Source organism: Leguminivora glycinivorella, unplaced genomic scaffold (genome assembly GCF_023078275.1).
Source record: "Leguminivora glycinivorella isolate SPB_JAAS2020 unplaced genomic scaffold, LegGlyc_1.1 Scaffold3, whole genome shotgun sequence".
NCBI classification, from domain to species: domain Eukaryota; kingdom Metazoa; phylum Arthropoda; class Insecta; order Lepidoptera; family Tortricidae; genus Leguminivora; species Leguminivora glycinivorella.
The window spans coordinates 1,363,532-1,386,421 of NW_025952828.1; the positions used below are offsets into that span (position 1 = coordinate 1,363,532).

The 22,890-nt window shown below is 37.7% G+C and overlaps 1 protein-coding gene across 3 annotated transcripts in view; it reads left to right on the forward strand.

The window, feature by feature from the left end:
• The window catches only part of LOC125242017 (angiotensin-converting enzyme-like), a 106,907-nt gene that overhangs the window by 71,895 nt on the left and 12,122 nt on the right, over positions 1 to 22,890 (forward strand). Inside the window, exon 1 of one of the 3 annotated variants that reach the window (XM_048150721.1) lies at positions 1,375 to 1,511. The exons of the other annotated variants lie outside the window; for them this stretch is intronic. The gene's annotated coding sequence lies outside the window, so the exon portion shown is untranslated. Of the gene's footprint in view, positions 1 to 1,374; positions 1,512 to 22,890 lie in introns of those variants that run through there. 3 annotated transcript variants of the gene reach the window in all.

The following is a 22,890-nucleotide window of genomic DNA, read 5'->3' on the forward strand; positions in this document are numbered from 1 at the left end:
CTGTTAAAAAATAATAAACCAATTAATCTACACAAAATTGACAAAGAAACAAACTGCAAATGTCCAACACCATACAACACAAATGCCTCACAGCCTTCGTCGTGCTTGTTCCATTATCAGATGTACTACTGGATCCCAAGCCGGTGGTAAAGTAAAGCCATCCTCTCTATTAAAGTTTGGATATTTCTTGATCTCAATGGCCTCTCGCAACATTCTGGGTATATATCGCTTCTCCTTAGCGAGAACCAGAGGCTTGTCAAACTTTATAGCATGATTGACTTTATCCATGACATGTTCAGAGACTGCAGACCTTTGCCGGCGGTGCTTGACATCCGCTAACAGTTGTGAGTGCGGCCTGTCATATGTGGGACAGACGAAACGAAGCATTTCCACACGGGTGAAGGAACACATAGCGGATGTCAAGCACCGTCGGCAAAGGTCTGCAGTCTCTGAACATGTCATGGATAAAGTCAATCATGCTATAAAGTTTGACAAGCCTCTGGTTCTCGCTAAGGAGAAGCGATATATACCCAGAATGTTGTGAGAGGCCATTGAGATCAAGAAATATCCAAACTTTAATAGAGAGGATGGCTTTACTTTACCACCGGCTTGGGATCCAGTAGTACATCTGATAATGGAACAAGCACGACGAAGGCTGTGAGGCATTTGTGTTGTATGGTGTTGGACATTTGCAGTTTGTTTCTTTGTCAATTTTGTGTAGATTAATTGGTTTACTATTTTTTAACAGAGTAATGGTAAAAATTTTTGAATATTTTATAACTAGCTTTATTAATAGTGTGTGAACCTGCCTTAGAAATCTATATTATTTGTAGTCATGGTTCGTTAATATTTCTTGTAAGTGGGTAGCTTTTGCACATTTTAATTTTTCCTCAGTCACCCGTTGACCACGAACGCTGTAAAGAGTTCGAAACGTCGGGATGTATTTTAAATTCATTATACGCGATTTAATCCGTTTCCATAGTTTTATTTCATGAGTAACTATCGCGGTAACCGAAGACAAAAAAATATTTTTTTTGCGAAAAATTTTAAAATTCATATAACATTTTTTCTTTCTTTTGGCCTCAGAAACGCGTGGTTCAAGTTATGCGGGTTCCTCGCGAGCACCTTGTATAGTGCATCGCCTGCACAAATAATATTCAGTTAATATACAAATCGATATTCTCATATTTAAAGTCACATACAGGTCGAACGCTAATAATTAGCATTATTAAAAAAAACTTAATTAATCGCGTTCGACATGTATGTGGCCTTTAAATATGTGTACAAAGCGCGAGAACTTAAAGTGTTAAATCGATATTCTGTAATACAATGTAACCGAATAAGCTGGCAGTCAAAACCATAGTAATTAAAAAAAAAAGAAAAAGAATTCGAATTGGCGCTAGTGCATCGCCTGCACAGTTTAGTGCGGAGTGACGGCCAGTGTGTACGGACGTGCTAACGGTTGTAGTGAACGTGTTCTGTATTCGAAATTCGAAACGTGTTATGTTTTGGTGAGTGTCTTTTGTTTTGCGTATTGATGAGAAAGTTTGTGTGCGTTTTGACAGCTGTTGAGTTTTAAAAATGGAATGTTTTAGTTTTTAAAGTGGGTATGTGATTGTACCGTTATTTTTGAATTAGTAACTTTTTTACCCACTTTTGAACTATGTAACAGAAAATTTGAAATAGTAAAACGGTTAAAAACAAACTCGGCGACGGCGTTTGTATTCTGCAGCTGGAATATAATGTTTCATACATAATTATATACCGGTAAATTTGTATCCCTTCATAATTATTGATTTTATTGTAGACTAGCGACCCGCCCCGGCTTCGCACGGGTACTATACCTACATGTAAACCTTCCTCTACAATCACTCTATCTGTTAAAAAAAACCGCATCAAAATCCGTTGCGTAGTTTTAAAGATTTAAGCATACATAGGGACATAGGGACATAGGGACAGAGAAAGCGACTTTGTTTTATACTATGTAGTGATACAGGTTGTTACTTTTTCGTAAAATGATACAAAGCTAGAACTTTTCAAAGTTTTGCCCGAATAAAAATGCCATAAAGTATAAAGTAAAAATACCAGTGTAACCCAGTAGATGACACTTTAAATCATGTCATTGTCAATAAGTGTATTGCCTTTTTAATAAATTTCACAAAAGGATATCATCTAATGAACGTTAATGTCGAGCACTGGTGCAGTAGGTATTATTTTATAGCAACATTTTAACACCTTCGCTACGGCAATTATATTATGTCGCGGCGTAATTATTTCACTCGTAACTAACTAACCATACTTCGTAAGAGGTCTTTAGACCCCCCACCGCAGTGTACGTGTTAAGTAAATCTTAAAAAAAAAAACAAGACGGTCTTTATTCCTCATTCAATTTGTGGGTGTGTCACTGTTTTACAAATAACAGTTAAACAGTTTTTTTTAAACGAGACTTGTGGGTAAACCTATATTCTCTAGAATTTTTTTTCTTGTTTTAAAGCAGGATTAATAAAGACATTAATTATTGCATTTTTACCGTATCAAACATAAGTTATAAAAATAAAGCATGCTTTATGCTATGACCAAAATAACAAATCATCTGATTTTATATATACACCGACCTGCGGGCCGATTTTTGAGTCTCACTGTCACTAAAATACCGGTTGAAAACGGTTACTTGCTTATTATTTTCAGTGATAATTTTCTGAATTCGAACGCGTGAGACTCAAAAATCGGCCCACTGATTCCGATTTAAGTAATCCAGATTCTACTTATAATCAAAAAATAAGATTTAGATACGATAAGGATCATAATATATCTATGTATAATGTATATGTAAATTATTCCGTTGGTATAATTAATTGCAATCTAACTGACATTTATAAATTAAGATTATTGAAAAAAAAAATTATGACCTGTCTCGCAAGGTGTTACAAATGTTAAGCATAACGATAAATCATTCAAAGGTATAATGTTCATAGCGGTTATTTCTGCTTATTAAACGCATTTATTATTGACATTGACATTCATGCTTTATAATCATAACAATATAACGTTCAAGAATACATTTTACTTCCATATTTCAAGAAATAAGAAAACTCCAGTTTCCGAGCTGAGTTATCAGCTTTCAAACAAAAAAAAACTAAATCTAAATCGGTTCATCCGTTCGGGAGCTACGATGCCACAGACAGACACACACACAGACAGACAGACCGTCGTTTTTGCGTCGGGGGTTAATATAATACTTATAATTGTAAAGTTACCTGGGTACGTAGCCGAATGGCACAAACGCTCACGAAACGAAACGCTCGTAGATATCTATCTCTATCGCTCTTGCGTATTGGCGCGACAGAGCCAGACTACTTTTCGCGGCGTTTCGTTTTCGTTTCGCGTCGCAGAAATGCCATTCGGCTACGGCACCTGATCTTTATTTTTTTTTACTGCAGATTGTTTCAGAAAATATATTTAGTTTAGCTTATTTTTGGAAAATTTGCTATCGTTTTCCCTTTTTTTTTCTTTTAGTGGGTATTTGTATCTACATTTCTTAATACCGGTCCGGTGTGGTTGGTAGTAACCCTGCCTGCTGTCGCGGTCCTGGGTTCGAATCCCGGTATGGGTATATTTGTATGATGATTACAGATATTTGTTCCTGAGTCATGGGTGTTTTCTATGTATATAAGTATAATATATTTATCTATATAAGTATGTAAATCGTCGCCTAGCACCCATAGGACAAGCTTTGGACTTTTTTTTTGTATATGACATTTATTTAATGTTTAAGCTTTGCTTAGTTTGGGGCTAGGTTGATCTATGTAAGGTGTGTCCCAATATTTATTTAGTTTATTTTTATTTATTATCATAAGTTTTCTCTATGTTTTAGAGAGCTTAGGAGCGATACGCAAATGGCCTATATTAAGATATCTGTATCTGCACGTGCATCGTAGCGGGGTTAAGGAAGAATCCTTAACGATATCGGTAACCGAACCTTTATAATTACCGTCAAATTTAGAACATTCTATTCAGAAGAATAGTACATAATGTATTAAGGGCGGAAAGTGAAGGATTACGAACGAGAGGCTGTTTGAAGCCCGACGCCGAAAGTAATGCTTCAGCCGCCCGTGATACATACACAATGTTTTTCATTACACTCGCGAAGTAATAACCAAATTTTAACTAAATGTATTGAAATCCGTCCTGCTCGACCTGTCTGCTCGTTTGCCTCCTATCCCATAAAAAAAAAAAACCTACGCTGGCATTTCGAACATTCCTCCGCCATCTTGCATTTTTTGACAGGTCGTGGAAGGACCCACCCAGGTATTCACTTAACCACCTTAGGGCGGTAAAATAGCTCATTACGTCAGCAATTCCCGTTAAGTTTGTACACTTGTATCACGTCTCCGATTTGGATAAAAATTGGTAAGGTCAGTGTGGGGAAGACCGTCTACCCGGAAAGACCGTCTATTGACTACTAGCTTTTACCCGCGGCTTCGCCCGCGTAATAAAAGTATTCTTATTGAAACGTTTACAAAAAATAAGATTTTCATTTGGATCCGTAGGTTTCTTTGTAAGTAGGTACATCTGTCCGCGATTATTTCGATTAAGGTAAAGCGGGGCAATTCTCGACTGCCATTGTAACTGATCTATTTGCTGTACGGTCAGCCAAGAAAGTGGTTTACCACTTTTCGACTCTATTGATCGAAAAGTGGTAAACCACTTTTTTGGCCGACTGTACCTTACACATATTACTATTGTTTTAAAAGAAATTCTTGCAATGATTGTAGAATTGTTACACAGCGACCACAGCGTAGGTAGTAGGTACGAATATGTATGTATTTTACCTATATGAATATTTATACTGGGGAAACTTCATACAACCCACATAGCCAGTATCTCGACGCTATGGTCGGTAGGGTAAAAAGTACTTTCTTGCATTATCGCTTACAATTTTTTCCATTTCGCTTATACTTATTGCAAACGTAAACATATAAAAGGCAAGCAAACAACGATCTTCTTACAGCACATTGAATGTAATAGTTATTACAGTCTACAGATGCAGGATACTCGCCGATGCCTACTTACTAATCCCTTCCCACTGAGCCACCTGCATTTTACACTGCCTAGATATCGATTGCCGACCGATTATTCCGACCCCAATCCCTATTCTTATCCCTGTCCCTATCTCTATCCTTGTCCCCGTCCCCGTCCCATCCCCGTCCCCGTCCCCTATCCCTATCCCTATCCCTATCCCTATCCCTATCCCTATCCCTATCCCTATCCCTATCCCTGTCCTTGCCCCTGTCAAATTATCATGCTAATAGGAGGTGAACTTTGAAAAATCCTTTCTTAGTTCTCCTGGAACTTCCGTGTCGATTTGAAATCTCTTGAACCAGAAGTAAAGATAAAAACTAAACCTATACTTATGGCTATTTTGGATATTTTAACCCCATTGCACAACAACAGGGGAGAAAATTTCTTTTCCACCTCATTAGATTTTAAAATCGTTGTATTTATCGTGATCAGCGACCCGGTAAACCATAAAAACGATACCCATATTGTGTTTTTGACTTTACCCCCTTTGCACCCCTTTAGGGGTAAAATTTTCAAAAAAACCTGAAACATGTATTTAGTCATATGTCTTTAGAAATCCTCCTGTGAAGTTTCGAATAAAATAGTCAAACTAATCTTGTTTCCCCATACAAACTTTGAACCCCCATTTCACCCTTTTAAGAGGAGAATTTTGAAACATCCTTTCTTAGTGCTCCTCTACACTATATAAGGAACATATGTGCCAAATTTGAAATCTCTAAGACCAGCGGTTTTGGCTGTGCGTTGATATGTCAGTCAGTCAGTCAGTTTCTTCTTTTATATTTTTTTTTTTTGATATTTTAACCCCATTGAACCACAACAGGGAAGAAGATATTTCATTTCCGCCTCGTTAGATTTTAAAAACGTTGTATTTATCGTGATCAGCGACCCCATAAACCGTAAAAACGATACCCATATTAGTTTTTTGACTTTATCACCCCCTTTTCACCCTTTTAGAGGTTAAATTTTCAAAAAACCTGAAACACGTCTTTAGTCATATGTTTTTAGGATCCCTCCTGTGAAGTTTCGAATAAAACAGTGAAACTAACATTGTTACCCCATACAAACTTTGAACCCCCATTTGACCCCCTTAGGAGGCGAATTTTGAAAAATCCATTCTTAGTGCTCCTCTACACTATATGAGGAACCTACGTGCCAAATTTGACATCTCTAGGACCAGCGGTTTCGGCTGTGCATTGATATGTCAGTCAGTCAGTCAATATCTTCTTTTATATATTTTTTTGATATTTAAACCCCATTGCACCACAGCAGGGGAGAAGGTATTTCACTTCCGCCTCGTTAGATTTTAAAAACGTTGTATTTATCGTGATCAGCGACCCGATAAACCATAAAAACGATACCCATATTGATTTTTTTACTTTATCACCCCCTTTTTACCCTTTTAGGGGTTAAATTTTCAAAAAACCTGAAACACGTATTCAGTCATATGTCTTAAGGAATCTTCCTGTGAAGTTTCGTATAAAATAGTCAAACTAATCTTGTTTCCCCATACAAACTTTGAACCCCCATTTGACCCCCTTAGGAGGTGAATTTTGGAAAATCCTTTCTTAGTGCTCCTTTACACTATATAAGGAACCTACGTGCCAAATTTGAAATCTCTAGGACCAGCGGTTTCGGCTGTGCGTTGATATGTCAGTCAGTCAGCTTCTTCTTTTATATATTTAGATAACTTTTGTGTTTATATATCTACGCCTCTCATACCTCCGGAGGTATAGCAGTTTTTCATTCTTAATCCATTGGTCTTCAATACATATCCCTAGGATGAACACTAGTTAACAATAAACTTGATTCGTGTTTCGAACTCGAACATCGAGTTCAACATGGTTCCGCAAAAAATTCAAATAAAATAGAAGTAGTCGGAATATTTATATATCATGTATGTAACGTAGTCATTTAATAACCGTTCTTTCTGACTAGTACTATTAATTTACTGAAAACAAGCTCAATTTCTAGTATTATGTTCTGAAATATGTAACTTAGAAATTGTGCCTACTCAGAAAGTCCGGCATAAAAGAGAAAGGCAAGACCGGCATATGATAAACAAGGAGTTGCCAACCATTTTTAGGCTTCATTGGAAATAAGTCGAGTGTAAACAATATCAATATATAAGTACGTTTTTGGCTTATGATAGTTGTACCGTTTTTGATTTTAACTTCGAAATACAGTTTTCATAATGATTCGTATAGTGTTACTAAAATCATTCGAGAGTATTAAGTAATAAAATAAAATATATGTGAGATGGTTGTTAAGAATGATAAGAGGTGAACAGAAGTAAGCCTACACTGCATTATTCATCCTCAATTATTTAAGTTGGTAGAATTTTTGTTTAAGTATAATTATGTACATTGTACAACATGCGACGACAAATATTTCCAAAGAGAGTACGGTTTCAAGTTAGTCATCAGACCCGACCGTTAAAATTGACATTGCTGACTGTCACTTTGACACAAAAGTGGTCATGGGTGTGGTCAAATATGTTTTCAAGGGCGCTGATTCCAAAATTAATAACCAATCTGGAATCTGACATTGCTGACTGTCACTTGACACAAAAGTCGTCATGGGGGTCGTCAATAGGTTTTTGGGGGTGCAGACTTCATTTTTTTTTATACTACGTCGATGGCAAACAAGCGTACGGCCTGCCTGATGGAAAGCGGTCACCGTAACCTATAGACGCCTGCAACTCAAAGAGTGTCACATGCGCGTTGCCACCCCATTAGAAACCTGTACATTCCCTTTTACTGTGCTAAATACACAGTAAAAAGGAGTGTACAAGTTCCAAGAAGGGTTCGGGTTGCAGACGACTCAAAGGACAATAGACGGAATAAGTCAGTTCCGTAAGACCTCCCGTCATCAGCACACCGCACCCTCGTTGAGCTCTGGCAGCCTTACTCACCGGCAGGAACACAACACTATGAGTAGGGTCTAGTGCTATTTGGCTGGGGTCTTCTGTAAGGTACTACCCCAGTTGGGCTCACACAAATATCATCCGCTACGCCCTACCTACCCCCTACAAAAGGAAATCTTGACCTTGCTGACTGTCACTTTGACATAAAATTTGTCATGGGTCAACGGGTCATGGGTCAGTGTGTCATGGGTCAATTATCGTGACTAAATTGGATTCGCAGGTATTCGTTGGAAAAACAGTATTATGCAATATCTGGACCTGAAAAGAAAAGGTTATGAACCCCATCTACAGGACATATGCCGGTCTTGCCTTATAAATAGAAAAATGCTTATATGTTCAAAATTTCAACGTTATTTTATTAATTATCTAGAACATTATGCCCTGTTATTACGTAAAATAACAATGATCATGATTTTGGAACCTAGTCTCATATGAAATTACGCGACAACAAGCACTAGACGGTCTTTCCGTGCTCATCGCGGGAGGACGGTCAACCCGCCGAGCCTTAAAAAATGTGATTTTTATCACTTAAAAGTGCTTTAATTCACCAAAATGTTGTAAAAGCTTTGTAAAATATAATATTTGCTATCCCATAGGACCATGCGCATTACGCCAAAGTACATTATATATAGAGTTTTATCCACTCAAACTTTATTTCAAATAAACTATGCCGGTCTTGCCCGCACTGACCTTAGTCTCGAAAGATCTACTAGGTTTCCCAAAATGTCCTATGTAGTTTGTATGAAACCTTCCTTTTTTGTTATCAGATTTCTATACATTTTCGGTAACAAAAAAGGAAAGTTTCATACAATCAAACTAGGACATTTTGGGAAACCTAGTGGATCTTGCTCAGCATCATAGACTCTATCAGCCTACCAATTTTTATCAAAATCGGAGACGTGATCCAAATGTACAAACTAAACGGGAATTGCTCACGTATCAGTATGTAGGCATATAATAACACTGTTTACGAGCGAGTGTGATGAAAAGAATCATATTTTGCGATTTGAGTTCATCGCTCAGTCATTTGTTTCATTTCAAATAGCGAACGTTTTAAAAGTGAACTGACAGTCAGTCACAGATTTTTTTGTGCGTGCGAGCAGGAGTTACAAATAAAAGCTATACGTGTATGACATAAATCATACAATTCGATATGCCAACTATACCAATTATTTTACGGAATGCATATAAATGTCAAGACGTGACTGACACGACCGTTCTGATAAGGACTGTGATTTAAAACCGTGACATTGACAATATTGACATGAACAGCTATGCGCAAGAGCGGACAAATCGTAAGCGGCTACCATGAGTGTTTGGTACGTTACTCGATAGAGAAAATGTCGTGGAAAATGAGTGTAATTACTTGTTTCAATTAGTAATCGTTTGAGGAAGCTGGTCTTTCTCTATACAATTGTCATTAACTTGTCTCATAAAAAAAATCTTTGGCAACTTATTATCTTTGCTGTTTTCCTCAATTTAAATATACCTAAGATAAAATAAACTAATTAAAGTATCCTTATAATATAGCACATTTTTTTATTGTGTACCTAAAGTGTAGTGTACCGCTCAGAAACCGCCTTTTTCTACATATTCTACATAATTTTGTTTAGGTACATATTCATTATTAACACAATTTAAAAAAAATTTGGACACAATTAAAATACCCATGCTCTTCGCTCCTGATTTTGAAAATATCGAAAAATGTTAATACAAGAAACACGAACTATAATTATATACTAGCTTTGCCCCCGGCTTCGCATTCGTTAAATTAGAAATTTGCTGCTCTATACAAACTTCCATCCCCAATTTTACTGAAGTTAGAAGGAGGCCCCGAATAAACCCCCGACTGCGACATAGTTGACCGCACTGAGAGAAAATACAACCAGTTTTCATGTTCGTTCAACAAGTTTAAAATAGCGCCTACGTGCTCTTTGGTTAAAATAGCGCCTACGTGCTCTTTGGTTCAAACAACAAGCTACTTGTCATTTGAATCGGCAATATTATTTGAATCAACAAGTCGATTTTATAAAAACAACCTGACACATATTGTTTTAAATATACGTTTGGCTGATTCAAACGAATTAACCGCAACAAGTCGAACTTGTTAAATTCACAATGCAAATTTCTCTCAGTGCGATTTTCATGATACATGGCTAAGAACACTCCCGACTAACTCAGCTTTCAGACAATTTATTATTATTATTTGGAGCCCGTCGAGTCCCACTGCTGGGCAAAGGCCTCCCCCCTCCCTTCAGCTTTCAGACAAAAAAAACTAAATCTAAATCGGTTCATCCGTTCGGGAGCTACGATGCCACAGACAGACACACACATAGACAGACAGACAAACAGACAGACAGACAGACGGACAGACAGACAGACAGACACGTCAAACTTATAACACCCCTTCGTTTTTGCGTCGGGGGTTAAAAAGTAGCCTACGTCAATTCGTTGCTCCGTTTTGCCGTGAATGACGGACAGAGAAACAGACACACACAACTTTCCTATTTATAATATTAGTATGGAAGTATGGATGAGAAGCCGCCTTCTTCTGTAATAACCTGTAATTCAATAGCTATTATAATATTAAATGCACGCCTCGAACAATGGCGATTAAATATATGAAAGAGGCGCGTTCACACACAGGCACACAGTCTAAGCTCGTGTAGGTGAACGCGTATCATGCTTGTATGAGTGAAATAAGACAGGTCCGTTTGCGTTCTTGAAAGGCGGTAACTGTGAGGTAACCGAGATCGGGCGGCACTTTCAGCAGGGAGCAGTGGCCAGTGGCCATATTGTACGATAGTACTCTTTATTATAGTGGCAAAGCCTTACGCAATAATAAGTGCCGATGACTTCGTATAATTTACAATCATCATCATCATCCTTCTTGCGTTATCCCGGCATTTGCCACGGCTCATGGGAGCCTGGGGTCCGCTTTGACAACTAATCCCAAGATTTGGCGTAGGCACTAGTTTTACGAAAGCGACTGCCATCTGACCTTCCAACCCGAAGGGTAACTAGACCTTATTGGAATTAGTCCGGTTTCCTCACGATGTTTTCCACTTCGTATAATTTACAATATTGTAAGCAAATCAGCTTCGAAGTCGTTTGTGCTACTTTCAATGGCTTATTACTCTGGTCACGGATCAGGTCATTGTCTATCTGCAGTATTCAAACAATGCTTTTATGATGTGATTATGATATCACGGGTCTATCACTCTTTCGGGGTCAAAAGTGACGTTTCTCCGAACAAAAACGTCGTTATTTAAAAATATTTTAAGCGGGTTACTCACGTATTAAGTATGCGTCGCGCTCTCGACATGTAAAGGCGGGGTCGCTACTCTTGAGAAAGGTCCTCGAAATTGGATCGAAACATGTCGAATCATCGAAATATGTATGAGTGTCACGGGAGTTTTATAGTTAAAAAACGTCGTTTTTAACACTGTAGGTATACGATTAATATCATATCTAGATCTAATATGTGACGTATATTATAGTTTGAATCTGGAAGTATTATGGGCTAATAAGGGAATCTTTTTTTTATATGTCAGTCTGTCTGTCTGTCTGTGTGTGTGTCTATCTGTAGCATCGTAGCTTCCGAACGGATGAACCGATTTAGATTCAGTTTTTTTTTGTTTGAAAGCTGGGTTTCGGTAGTGTTGTTATTTGTTAGCCATGTTTCATGAAAATTGGGACACTAATGCCACTATGTCGCGGTCGGTGGTTTTGTCAAAATTTTAATTTTGTGCTTAGGTTATTAATAACCATTTGCCAAAGAGAATTTTACATAAATGCTTGGCATGATTCTCATATACGGAACAAACTTTCGTCCGCGCTATTTTCGGACCGACATACATGATCCTCATATTACCTTCAAAAAATTCTTGCAATGTCGCAAATGCCATAGACGGTTAATACTTCCCCCCTTATTCATAAACGTACTTATCAAGCCGATAGAATTCGTTTGTCCTTTTCTATCACACCAATACGCCAGAAAAGGACAACCGAACTTCATCGGCTTGATAACTTTAGAGTACGTTTATGAATATAGGGGTTAGTATCCGTTAACTCGTTTGCAACGTACAATCAGCCAAAAAAGTGGTTTACCACTTTTCGACCTTACGTGTTTAAAATAGTATCAAAAAGTGGTAAACCACTTTCTTGGCTGACTGTACACTTGTACAGTGCTCGTACATCAAAAGAAAGAGTACCTACAGACAAAATTGTAGCATTTCGTCACTTCTTTTAAAAAAACTTGTATCTTCGTCTGTCAATGAAAAGAAAATTGTAGTAAGTATGTATGGAATGCATATAGACTTACTGCGTTTTAACTTTGAGGAGCAGCGTGAGAAACGAGTTTTTTTAAAAGTAGTGACGATTTGTAGCCTAAACAGAACTGGACACCGCATACTCATACATAATGTATGCGTTAGTCACCATACCTATAAATATCTCAATGACCTAGTCAGGTATGGTTGTTAAACGACAGCAAAAACGCAGGTCTACGTTCGTTGACTCACCGTGAATTCGCGCGAATAAAAGCTCGGCCACACATGCGCGTTTTGATAGCGTAGGTGGAGCGGTAGCGGAGCGCAACGATAGCGGTGCGCCGTACGAACGCTGGCGTTGCACCCAGCGGACGCCGGCGGGAACTAACGAGCGCGGATTGCGAGCGGAATGCGCGCGGAACGCCAGCGTTCCACCGGCGCACCGCTATCATTGCGCTACGCTATCAAAACGCTTTATGTGTGGCGGAGGCTTAAGGACGTCAAGAGACTCAAGAGTATTCTCATTTCGCATTCGCACGTGTGGCATGCGAATAATTAATAAATTAAATAAACTAGTGGCTCTGTGAGCTGCAACAGGCCTACGTCACTCGCTCGCGGGTTAACCTTTTACCGCCTATTGTTCCATATTTGGCCGTTATAAATTCTACTCTACTGACAACTGTTATAGTTCAAATTTGAATAAATATTGTATACGTCACATGCAGTTAAGGGGGGTTAAGTACCTACCCGCTAGCAGTTGCCTCGAGGTAACAAGTGGCCGAAAGGCGCCACGCGCCCGCCTGTGTAGTCGCGTGGCACGTACCTACTATTCTTCTGAGTTTTACCACTGAATACAGTATGTAAACTAACGAAAACCATTTACTGTAACCCGTAAATGTCCAGGTGATACTGAGAAACTTTTACTATGGGATCAACCCCGAAATCACGAAAATATCTTCTGACAGTTTCATAGGTAGTTTTATTTTATAGTAAGTATTTCCTATGGGAGAGTAAATTTTTATTTCGCGTTTTGGGTGTTGGTCCCATAGTAAAAGTTTCTCAGTATCACCTGGACATTTACGGGTAAATGGTTTTCGTTAGTTTACATACTGTATAAATAATAGTAGGTTTTACGTAGTAACTTATTAGTATTAGCAAATAAATCGTAGGTATTTGTCGACATATGACAAAATGCAAATGAGCAAAAATCATGCCAGTGTACACGAACCTTTAAATAATCCGTGAGAAAAGTATCCCGTGGACAGGTTACATTATAAAGTCTCACCCACCTTACCCATTCGTGTAACAGTGGCGCCACCGTCTGTGTAACATCAGAAAATATTAGGTGAAAGTATTAGTTCTATTTTTAGCCACTGGCATTTATAAGTTTGTTCCGATCATGACGGTAGTACTCCCAACCTATCTTTTCGCGCAATAGTGGCGCCACTGTCTATGCAATACCTGAAATTATTATGGGAAAGTATTAGTGTCAGAACAAACCACCGGTACAATTAAGTTTGTTATGATCAAGCTCAATAGCTCATTAAGGCCCACTTGCACCAACCACTTAACTTAGAGTTAGTGGGCTGTCAACTGTCAAATTCCATAAGGGTTAACCCTCCATTTTCGTTGGTGCAAGTGGCCCTAAAATTCTTAAGAATACATACATACATACAATGACGCCTGTATCCCATATAGGGGTAGGCAGAACACATGAAACTACTAAAGTTTCAGTGCCACTCTTGGCAAATAAGGGGTTGAAAGAAAACGAAACTGTGACATTGCAGTGACAGGTTGCCAGTCTCTCGCCTACGCCACAATTTAACCCATATCCCATAGTCGCCTTCTACGACACCCACGGGAAGAAAGGGGGTGGTGAAATTCTTAACCCGTCACCACACAGGCATAAGGCAGGCATAGGGGTTCTTAAGAATGCTGGTAATTTTAATCTAGTAATGACTTCATTTTTAATCGTTTTATAATTTATAATGATGAATTTATGATACATTAATTTTGCGGAGAGTATGTAATGTACCTAATATAAAATCTTAATCAACTGTCTCATAAAATCACCTATTATTATTGAGAAAATATTGTCTTACACGCGTTAGTGCGTTTTCACATTATCCGATCCGATATCGGATGTCGGACCGATATCCCATACATTACAGGCGCCATCTTGGATTTTTTCTATTGAAATCCTTCCGACATCCGATATCGGATCGGATAATGTGAAAACGGCCTTACGCGTAGACAATAATTGTCTGTATTTGAACCTATACTATTTTATTTTTTTATTTATTTATTTAAGCTTTATTATTCTACAGAAAGATTTTCTTTTCTTTTAATTTAGTTTTTATTGTTGATTTTAATCTGTAGACCCCTTCTGGGTAAAAGCCTCCTCCAGCTGTTTCCATTTTATTTTATCTTTTGCCATGCTTTGCCATTTCCGAGGAATGGAATGGAACCTATACTATGATGGCTATATTATTGGCGTGACATACAGACATACTGATAGTCTGACTTGGCTAATACGTAAAAATAATCATACGGTTTACAGAAAATATTAGTAAAAAAATCGCAAATGATAAAATCACCATTAGATGTCCATAAGTTGGGGAGCTACGATGTGACAGACTGACGTTGGGAACAATCCGGGGTGTTATTACACCACATCAATCGGATTGATTGATGAAGAACTTTGAAGAACGAAAACGAAAATTGAATAATAGATTCATACTTAGACAAAACGAAACGAGAGATCGACTTAAAATGTTCCATAACGATTGGTGCCATCGGTCGATTAGTGTGGTAATACCCTTAGGCCGCTCTTTTTAGGGTTCCGTACCAAAAAGGTACAAAAGTACCCTTATGGTGCGACTCTGTCCGTCTGTCCGACTGTCACATTTCTAAATATCTCGAGAACTACTTATGCTATCGACTTGTTTACTTCAAGGGTTAGAAATTATTTCAAATATTGAAAGCAATGTTATAAAACGAGTGGTAAATATGAAGGTGGGATACAATGGCAGTGGAAGGCCTAAGAAAAGATGGATGGATGGAATGATTATTTGTATAAGTTGTGTTTATGTTAGTGTATAAGTTGAGTTTGATCTCATTTTATATTTCAGTGCCTTATTATGATAGTGTATAATTTGATATGTACGACAGTTTTGTTCACTTGTGGTTGCGATAGTGCGCAACTTTAGTACCTATTTTATATAAATTGTCTCTACCAGTGAGTTCCTGTAATTGGCTTCCCGTATCTACTGTGTCTTATAAACTTATGTCATAGCTGTTGGATCTCAAAAAAAAAAAAACAATGATATGAGAGTGAAAGGTATTACTATGGAAATGACGGCTGATAGAGAGGAATGGAGGAAGATGATCTCCTGCGCCGACCAAATAATGGGAAAAGGGCAAGGGAATGATGATGATGATGATGATCAAATACCTAACTATTATCATCCAAAACAGTGATGTGGTCCTGTTTCGCATGTTGGATAACGTAGCTGATCGTATTACACTCATAATTGATAATCTCTGGGCATGTGGCATTGTTATCAGGCCTGCAAATTGCTATTAATGCCATTCAATCGCAGTTTAATCGTTCAAAAGTGGATAAATGGCGAGATATTATCCTTTTTACTGGTGGTTAGAATTGCATTTTTTTTTTCTAATATTGTCTTCGGTTAAACTATGGAAACGGATTGTATCGCATATTATGAATTTACAGTTCATCCCGACGTTTCGAACAGTTTACAGCGTCCAATCTGCACAAAATCTTAGATTAATTAATTAATTGATTTTTAATAGAGATGGGCCGAATATTCGGTAAATATTCGGTATTCGGCATATTCGGCAAGTTTTTCAATGTTCGTATTCGGCCGAATAATTCGGTTGCATTGCCGAATATTTACCGAATAAACAAAGTAAATAACTTATGAAGATCTTACGTATTCCACTGGATAATAAGCTCCTATTTTAGTAGCTTTTTAAGGAACTGCTAAAAAGAGAGAAACCTATATCAAAATATAAATACAATTGTTTTGTAAAAAAGTTCAAAAACCGTAGTTTAGAGTTGAGAAGAGCTCAGAGTTGTTTTAACTAAGTTTAAGTTATCCTCTAAATGATAAAAACATAGTTCTATTAACATATGTAACCATTATCAATCATTTAATAGTTTAAATTGACATCCCCTTTAAAACTCCGAATATTCGGTCGAATGTTCGGTTCGGTAAGAGCTGAACCGAATATTCGGCCGAATATTCGTATTCGGCAAAGTCCATATTCGGCCCATCTCTAATTTTTAACATAGTAAAAGTAAAATTTTTTGAATATTGTATAACCAGCTTTATTAACAGTGTGTGAACCAGCCTTTAAAATCTATATTATTTATGGTTCATTGATATTTCTTGTATGTGGGTAGTTTTTGCATATTGTAATTTTTCCTCAGTCACCCGTAGACCACGGGCGCTGTAAAGTGTTCGAAACGTCGGGATGAATTGTAAATTCATTAAACGCGAATAATACGCGATATAATCCGTTTCCATAGTTTTATTTTACGCGTTTTCTGATAATTTACTTTTTAATACAGGTTTTGTTACTGACTACCTTATTATTTAAATTATATAGTCCCAGTGCTGGACTAAGGCCCCCCTCTTCGATTTCCACTCGTCCCGGTTATAAGTTACCTCCGGCCAGTCACTGAGATACACGTCCAGGCAGGCAAGTATGGTCGCACAATAAATGATAAAACACTTACACATAGTGCGATAGGGACGGCCTGATGTTTTATCATTTATCGCGTCACCATAATTGCCTGCCAGGTCGTCCCGTCATCTGCGCCTGGGCCGGCCAAGCAGGCAAGTATGGTCGCGCGATAAATGATAAAACATCTAGCTGTCCCTACCGCACGTACCAATAGTTTTATCATTTATATTTGCGCAACCATACTTGCCTGCACGGTCCTTACTCATGATAATTATAGCCGATAGTCACCAATAATAAATTGAGGTCTCCTGGAAAAATGCAAATAGGTATTTGCCAATTGAATCAAATGCTCAGGAATGATACAGAATAAATAGTCCATTCCCCCCTTAAAATAAATAAATAAATATTATTGGACATTCTTACATACATTGACTGAGTCCCACGGTAAGCTCAAGAAGGCTTGTATTGCAGGTACTCAGACAAAAAAAAGACTTCTTAAAAAAATCGACCTACTCTGGAATATGACTTTCTGTAGCTATGCCCTGGCAAAAAAGACATATCTTTGTTCTGTCATACCGACTTCTTACATTGTCACAGTGAACTATTCTATGAAATTCCCTAGGGCTTTACAATCCTTTCTTCCTGTGTCAATATAACAAAATGTACCAAATGGCACAGAAGCAGATTCCTTGACCAAACCTGGCCACACCTCGGACACTGGCGATCAAATATTGTATATGAAAGAGGCGCGTTCCTATCACACAGTCTAAGCTCGTGTAGGTGAACGCGTACCATGCTTGTATGAGTGACAAATGACAGGTCGACTGTTCGCGTTTCTGACAGGCGGTAACTGTGATGCAACCGAGAGGGGGTGGGCGGCACTTTCAGTGGGGACCGGGAGTGGCCATACAGTACGATAGTACTCTTTATTATACTGTGCCCTACCTGCGCTGTGCCAATACAATCGTTGCAACATTACTGCACCCAATGCGGGTTCAAATGTCATCCGTAATCAAATGTTGTCGTGCTACTTGGATCACGATCCTATGGTACCTAATACTTATCTATGGATCTGTAAATTTAATTGTAATTTAATGTATCTAATGTAGTATTTATAATAATTGTTTAATTGTATTAGTAAGTTACGTGACATTGTACATTTTTAGAATACTTAAGCACTATCTTCTGAGCGTTTTGGGATCACCTGTAAGCCCGCAAGAGTTGATATTGATATTAAATCAATAAAATATCTGTGATAAGTTCATACGTAGTCACACGTATTTTCCAAGGGGTTGAAACAACACCAGAAATTGTTCAAGATTCAGTGAAACTCTTGACAATAAAGGGTATTGAAAGAAAAATCACAATTTAAGTAAGGTACAGCGGGCCAAAATATTTCGACTGGGGGGCAAATGAAACTGGTCCATTTTTTCCATGTTTTACAATGTTTGCATTATTAAATAAAGTCTCCACCGGTTATATATGGTAGGCGGTTCAGAGATAGATGTAGAATTCAACATCATAGTGTAATAATGGAAAGAATGGATCAGTTACAATTGCCTCCCGTCGAAAGTTTCCCCGCTGTACCTTATAAGAATTTCTACATTAAGTAATGAGTGTGTTTAGTAAAACGCCCCAGTTTGTCGCTTGCTATAAAGCAACTTTGTCCGTTTATTCATATAAAGATACATGCAAATCTTGTCTTACTTAAATACCCTTACCGGGATTCGAACCCGGGACCTCGACGTAGCAGGCAGGGTCACTAGGCGCTAGCCCAGACCGGTCGTCAAAATGTTTATTTATTTATTTTACCAATGCCGGTTTCCATTAGCTTAACGGTCCGATATAATTATGACCGCTAATAACGGTGCGTGGATCCTGAGTAACCAGTTTAGCATTCCTTAGTGCTTAACCTGCACTTTTAACTTCTACTTAAGGTATGGAGGAGATTTGAAAATATTTGTTGCCTTGAAACATAAGACGACAACTGTATCGAGATCATCACCAATCCGCAAAAATGTGAACTATTGTACCTTTGAATTCAGATTTTTCATCGGATTGCAATAATCTAAACATCCAAATTATAAACAAATCAATTATTCACGTTCACGATTTACGATTCTCGGAAATATCAGATTTATAACATACATAGAAAAAAAAAACATTCAGTCGAATTGAGAACCTTCTCCTTTTTTTGAAGTCTGTTAAAAATGACCCTTAAAAATCCGTTCTAAAAAGGTTGAACTGCATTTAGGAACAAACATAGCTCACACGTGATAAAATCGCATCGAAACAATTGCCAGCGTCTATATTTCTCAGCTCTTGCAACCCAGCTTCTATTTACAACTTAGGAACACGTGAATCAGTAAGAGAACTCTTCAAAGAAATTAATATCTTAACTGTAGCTTCCCAATACATTTATGATAGTATAATTTATGTTGTTAAGAATTTAGACTGTTTCACTAAGAATTCTGATATCCATAATTATAACACTAGAAACAAAAATAAGCTTGCCATAAAGAAGTTTCGTGTCCGTAAAGTACAGAAGTCATTTGTTGGGCAATGCATTCATTTTTATAATAAGTTACCTGACACTGCTTTGAGATTACCCCTCCCAGCTCTTAAGAACTACTTAAAAAAATCATTGATGTTAAAGGCTTATTACAGAGTCGAGGACTATTTGACAGACAAACATGCATGGCCCGAACCAGAAACTACAAAAAACGAATAGCAATTAAAATAATTGTATTATGTATAGAGGACACAGTTCAGATAAGAAAGCACATCAAATATTTTATATTTTATGTTGTGTAGGTAAATTACATATTTAATGATATTGAGATTCATATTATCTTTTTCTTCTATGACAATTTGATATGTTTTCTCTGAAGAAGAACGACGTATTATTAAGCAATAATATAATTTATTGAAATTGATTTCCATAGAGTACCTAGTCTGTTCATATTCTTTGATGAATACTTTTGCATGTTAAATTGTATGTTGTTATTTAATGCATGTTAATTATAAGATGTAATGTTTTGAAAAGAAGTTGCCCGCCGAGTTTCTTGCCGGTCCCATAGTGGATACCCCCCTCCCAACTGAGGGGGGACTGAAATCTTCTCGAGGCTGAGGCGTAGGGTTAGAGCCGGCGTAGCTTTATTTGACGTTCATATGCGCATTGTAATATGCCTACTTGAAAAATAAATATTTCATTTTCATTTTCATTTTTCAGCAACCTTCAAATGAAGGGTGGGCACCTTCTGGGAAAGCTGTCTGAATTCTATTCAATTCACCAACGTAAATACAGAGATCATTTTTAACCTCCGACGCAAAAACGACGGGGTGTTATAAGTTTGACTTGTCTGTCTGTCTGTCTGTCTGTATGTCTGTCTGTTTGTCTGTTTGTCTGTCTGTCTGTGTGTGTGTCTGTCTGTGGCATCGTAGCTCCCAAATGGATGAACCGATTAAGATTTAGATTTTTTTGTGTGAAAGCTAAGTTAGTCGCTACCATTGCGCTGCGCTAACGCTCCGCTACCGCTCCGCTACCGCTCCGCCTACTCTGTAAAAACGCGCATGTGTGGCCGAGCTTTAAGAAGAGGAAACTGAGCACTTGAGCAGTGTACAGCTACGTTCAGTGGCATCTACATACTTACTTGAACGAACACATTATCTTATCTGAACACATTATGTTCGCAAAAACATACTACTTCAACTTTAGAACCCTGTCTCATTTAAAACGTGTTCTATTTGCCATAAAAAGTCACATTGACGTTTACTAGAAAAAGGTTCTACAGTGGCATATGATTCAAATTGGTTGGCTGTACAATAAAGTAAAGAAAAATCTCAACGTTGTGTTACTTCTACAAGTTACGGTGGATAGAGGTATGGCTTCTCTCAAATATAAACTACACAGACGAATGCCCTATGAAAGACATAGGCAGTTAGGACTTTTTTGAATGAAAGAGGTTAATGCGTACAAATTATTTTTTAAAAGGCGTATGTCTCTATTTGTCTATGAGAAGTAGTACGTTAAGATCTTTTTGAGCTAGAATAGTTACAGCGCCGCATAAGCAGCCATGTGTGTCCGACCGCAACGTGAAGGACGCTTAAAGAGAAGACAATTAGTCTCATCCGTGAGATTGGCTTAGGATTCCCATAAGATGAATTAAAACGTGAACATAAATAAATAATTATAAAACTCACTTGTGTACACGTGTATAGAATCTACCTGGAGGCTTTTGAGTCGTTGGATGTATGACATTTCGTCATTACTTTGAAAAAATCTCGTATCTCACACTGATTCTCAAAGTTAAAACGCAGTCATTCTATGTGCAATACTTACTACAATTTTCTTTTCATTGACAGAAGAAGCTACAAGTTTTCTTCAAAGTAGTGACGATTTGTAAAACCGAAAAACATTGAGGGGCTAGATGCGTGTAGAATCGTAGATATTTCTCTTAGGCCCACTTGCACCAACCACTTAACTCAGGGTTAGTGAGCTGTCATCTGTCAAATTCCATATAAAATGGTGGGTTAACCCTCCATTTTTGTTGGTGCAAGTGGCCCTTAGTCTTTGTCTTACTCAGCACGGAACAGTGGTGTTATGGACATTTGAGAGACGTGCTAATATATGTAAATCACATTAAAATTTGTGTCACATTATGTAATGGCGCAATTTCATTAGTCGTTAACTCGTTCGGTATGCAGCATACGGCGAGTCCCCGCAGGCGAGATAACAACCAATGAAAGTTACTATTTAATTTCCCCGAATGCGGGCCCTGTAGCACGCGTTACAGATATCTCGTACCCCGCATGCGGGCCCAATCGACTAATGAAATTGCGCCAAAAAAAATACACCGAGCAGATACTGCCCTTGTCCGTGTCGTGAGGCGCAGGCCGAGGCAGCCGCCTGGTTATAAGGCAGTTCTTGCAATATTTTGTGGTATAAAACATTTTCAACTTTATTGTTCAGCGTGTTCCTTGCAGGTTAAGTCTGGTTTAACAATAAAATACCTAGTTTATTTCTGCCTGATAACCATGCAGTGACCACTTTCTATAGCTATCACAAGGCTATCGCGCTACTATTAGTAGGTATCAGTGGCGTAGCGTCGATACATCTCGATCCCCAACAGGTTCCCTAAAATTCTGCAGTATCTGTAGAAGTCCATACAAAACAGATCCCAAAAACCCCTCCGGCTTTACCAACAAAAATTTTCACGCGTCGCCCCTGGTAGGTATACTTACCTTACAAATATTCCGGTGGCTTCTAGAAATCATGCAGTTCCAGATTTCTGATTATCTGCAATTATAAAACATAACACAAACCACTTTCACGTCACATGTTCACTCGAAACTCACCGGAACTTGAAAATATTTATTTATGTTTTTGATGACAGAATGACATCAAATATTTCTCCTCTATATCCTCTATCCTTATAAAATTTATAAATGTTATAAATGTTCAGAATTGATAGAATGTTGTCTTAAAGGTTGGTTAGGTAGTCTAAAAAGTTCTAAAATAGTTCTTCCACGTATGTATAATCTGTTACAATATGATTTAAAATATATCGCTATGTCAAAATGACAGACGTTTTAGCTATTTACATTATCTTTTATTTGTAATTTTAAGTGTATTTTGCTATAAAAATAGGTAAGAGTTCTGAAATTGTTTTACTAATGTATGTATATTAGTATATAATATTATGGTTCATACAGTTGTTCCACACTGTCATGAAACTTAAAAATAAAAGTTTTCCATGTATTTCTGTCACTCAAGCACACATAATGACGACAACAGGAAGAAACACTAAGAAAAAAAAATTGCATTAAAAATCAAATAAAAAAAACCTGAAGAGTGGAATCTAATTGAGTCGTATCCAAAAGTCGAAGTTCACACGAAAT